We start from the raw sequence: 4,378 nt of genomic DNA on the forward strand, positions 1-4,378 counted from the left end.
GTATTTACACGTATATGTGTATATTTCAGTGAATAGTATCACCTAATGTTAATGGAAATATGGGAAATTTGATCATACCCTATGGTGCTGATGACATTGCCAAATGGAAAACGATTTGTCAGTGTGAATCTTGAAACATAAAAATCTTCGTGTCTGTACCTAGTAACTCTATTTCAGAGGATCTGTCCAAATAACCTGCTCCTTGGGCACTGCTTCAATAGGTGCAGGCTTTTGGGGATTTAGGGTATGTGTGGATAGGAGAAAGAACAGTCTAACTCAAAGAATCTTAAATATTTGCTAATTTCAAAGTGCCTGACTGCATCGTGATTAAAGAATTGAAAAAGACTAATGTAGGTTAAATCTCTTTCGCCTCTGACATATTTTCCACAAAGCCCTCCCAGTTTAGCTTCATTGCTGTGTTGGTCATACTTCATGTGAATTAAAAAGATATTACCAAAAGATCTGGGCAGAATGTGTCTGGAATTGTGGCCCTTAAAGTTAATGCAGAAACAATTGTCATTTCATTCTCATTTTTAAGGTTTTACTCTTTTTAAAGCTTTTGGAACCTTGTGACCTACAATACCTGCCATTGAGCATATGCAGAGTCCTCATTTGTGTCCCCAGGCTTCTGATAGCTTGTATCAAGCACACCATTTTTGTAACAGGATGATAAATGCAATTCTTCCTGTAGGCTCAGAAAGAGACCACAAAAGCTGAGAAGAGAACAATAGTTGCCTGGTAACTGCAGGATCTAAGCCAAGGACCTGGCTCATCTATGTAGGACTTACAAAGGGGGTGGCCCAATACTAGATCTTCCAGCATTAATAGATCACCCACCTCCAGATCAGATTAGAACATGAGATTAAAAAGTCAAGATATTTAATTTTGTTTTTATTGTTCTGTTTTGCTTTTGTTTTGTTTTATACTTCTTACTGAATTATTGTAGCCAAAAGAGAAGTGCATATATTATAAGTGTGCAGCTCAATAAAATCTTATAAAACTAAATTTACCCATAATGCTAGAATCAGATTAGGAAATAGAACATTATCAACTCCACAGACTCCTCCTTCAAACTTCTTCCAGCCGATCATGCCACTATTTTTGAACTCTAACATATAACGTGGAATAACCTGGCCTGTGTTAAGAATTTTATATAAATGGTGTCATACAGTATACTGTTGTACTTGGCATATCTGTTCAATATTGTGTTTTTGATATACTGATGTGTACAGTTGTAGAATGATCATTCTCAAAGCTAAATTATATTGTGTGAGTATATATACCACAACTTATTTTTTTCCTTCTATTGTTGATGATGGGTAATTAAGCAATTTTCAATTTGGAAATATTACAAATAGGGCTTCTACAAACATACTTTTGTTGAACATATATGTGCATGTCTGTTAGATATATGCCTAAAGAGTAGAACTGCTAAGTCAAAAAGAATAGATATGTTTAGCTATAGTATTGGAGAACTGTGCAGAGTTCTATAGTATATAGAACTGTGGTGTTGGAGAAGGCTCTTGAGAGTCCCTTGGACTGCAAGGAGATCAAACCAATCAATCCTAAAGGAAATCAATCCTGAATATTCATTGGAAGGACTGATGCTGAAGCTGAAACTCCAATACGTTGGCCACCTGACTCATTGGAAAAGACCCTGATGCTGGGAAAGATTGAAGGTGAGAGGAGAAGGGGACGACAGAAGATAAGATGTTTGGATGGCATCACCGACTCGATGGACATGAATTTGAGCAAGCTCCGGGAGTTGGTGATGGACAGGGAAGCCTGAAGTGCTGCAGTCCATGGGGTCACAAAGAGTCAGACACGACTGAGTGGCTGAACTGAACAGAACTGAGCTGAGCTGTAGTATATGATAGCAAAGCATTTTCTAGCTATGTCAATGTATACTCCGACCTGTAGTATATGAGAGTTCCAGTTGCTCCACATCCTCAAAACACTTAGTATTTTCTTTTTCATTTTAGCTACTCTGCAGGGCTTCCCTGGTGGCTCAGACAGTAAAGAAGCTGCCTGCAATGCAGGAGACCCAGGTTCAATCCCTGGGTTGGGAAGATCCCCTGCATGGTAACCCACTCTGGTATTCTTGCCTGGAGAATTCCATGGTCAGAGGAGCCTGCCGGGCTACAGTCCATGGGGTTGCAGAGTCGGACATGACTGAGTGACTAACACTTTCACTTTGACTAGGTGATGTAGAAGTATAGAGTAGTGAAGATTTATTCCAAGAAAAGTTTAATTGTACTGAGACTTACTTCCCCTCAAGTGAGAGGAGCTTTGGAATCTATTAAAAACTCTTTATAGTTTCCAAAAGCTTGAGGAACAAAAGGACAAGCATCTGACTTCTGCTTATGAATTTCAAAAGCAAGATCTACGGCTGGTACCTCCTCTTGCTCTTGGCAGAATTGAGAGGGCTGCCCAGGGAGCCAGCTTCTCTTTCAAAAAAGTGGGGAAGAGGTGCAGTTTTCCTTGAGACTAAATATGGCCTTGAAAAAGGGATCCAATTTGAGTTTTCTTAATATTTACTCCAACTCAGAGCAACTGAACTCAATTGAACTGAGAGGACTAGTTGGAATACATAAGAAGCTCAATTACAAGCAGACGAAAGCCAAGAGGCCAAAGATAAAGTTCTGTATAGTCAGCCAAACAAAAGGCAGCCCCCTAATCAAGGAGTTAAAATGTGAGGTCTTCAACTGGAAAATTACTGAAGATCCTAGAAATGCTCTCTGTGGGAAGGAAAGGGGTATCTTTGGAAAAGTACTATTACCAGAGTACCCCAACAGAATTCCGAATGAACCAACCACTTAAACTTGTGTCTTTTCCACCATCGCCCTGGGTGAGCCATACAGTAATTAGCAAACAACTAAGAGAAGAAGCTAGCTCCTATTTTTATCCTTCTGCAGGCTTCCAGTACTGGAGGAGGTCTACGCTTAGGAAGGAGAAAAGGGTGATTCTGAATAAGTTCGGCATTTGAAATAACACTAGATTAGACTGGAGTTAAATCATTATGTGATGAACTTGTAGATGCTTTAAAGAGATTAAAATACTTTTTTTATTGGTTAAGAGGGACTGGAAAAACTAGGGGGCACATGAAGGATTTCATCCAGGGGCAGAGAGAAAACTGACTCACAGTAGAATTAAAAGGAGGTGGATGAGAAGTATAAGGAAGAATTTCACATAATCCAAGTGATTTTTAAATCTAATGTTTAAAAAAACCAAAAAACTCTAATAAGCTCATTGTTGATCCTCCTGATGGTATTCATTTTTTTTTTGTAGATACAGTTTATAGGCAAGCGATAAGCAGAAAGACATTTGAAACTCATGTGGAAAGTGCTACAGTGCATGTAAAACCAAATCAACCTCAACTACTACCTAATCATGTGCTTCAGAAAAAAAGGCAAAATCATTCAATCGATGGTGTTAAAGTGACATCTTTGAGTGACAACAACTTCTACTTATCAATGAACAGTGATAACTGTCAGCCCGTGTCTTAACTTGAAGACTGGTCCATTGAACTGTTCTGACAACTCTTGGGACAGAAACAGTTCTACTCCAGTTAGAACAGCAGTATGTGTGACCAACATACAGGCTACTTAAGTTTCTGAGTCACAGGTAAATTTCAGCGAAAATTCAAAGGGTTGCATAGAGTGTAAGGATTCCTATTCCTATTTCACCACCACCAAAGCCTACAGTCTTTAGAGTCTATTCTTCAACAAGTCTGGTAAAGCAACCACATAGACCTTCAGGGAAAATAACCAAAAAAATCTACCTAATCCTGTAATAGGAGTGAAGAGGATATCCTCACTTCATAAAGAAAAGCATCTCAAGGAAACCAAAACAGAAGAGAATAAAACAAGTGAAGACCTAATGGTCTTCTTTTGAGTGGGCATGGGCAAACAGAAATAAAGGAACAACTGTATATTTAAAAAATACAATTTAACTGGAAACTAAGAGACTTCTTTTTTGACTTCTCAGAAAACATCAAGTACAGACTCCTCCAATATCCCTGGTCTCCTAGCAAATTCTATTCTAGTTACTAAGCAGTCAATAAATCTGAAATTTAACTGGTCAAAATACAGCTAACTTCAGGGGTCCATAAACAATGTCTGCCAACTTAATATGTTATCTTTACATGCTAAAAAAGGAGAATAGAATGTACAAGATTAGAAATGACTAAAACAGGATTTAGGTTTTTTGCTGACCTCCCTGACTAGGATAATCAGCATTTATTAGGAAATCCTAATTTGTAAGTGCAGAGCCAGGAATGCTATTATTAATTTGTTATCAACAGTATGAAGGATGTCAGAACTTGATAAACCTATTCTTTCTTAATCTTAACAAAGAAAACTAACAGATTTTTCCAAAT

General features: G+C 38.1%; 1 pseudogene; it reads left to right on the forward strand.

Annotated features, from left to right (window-relative positions):
- Positions 1 to 2,493: 2,493 nt before the first annotated feature.
- On the forward strand, positions 2,494 to 4,095 carry LOC122435591 (annotated as a pseudogene).
- The last annotated feature ends 283 nt before the right edge of the window (positions 4,096 to 4,378 follow it).

The sequence above is a fragment of the Cervus canadensis genome, chromosome X (assembly GCF_019320065.1).
Source record: "Cervus canadensis isolate Bull #8, Minnesota chromosome X, ASM1932006v1, whole genome shotgun sequence".
Taxonomy (NCBI): domain Eukaryota; kingdom Metazoa; phylum Chordata; class Mammalia; order Artiodactyla; family Cervidae; genus Cervus; species Cervus canadensis.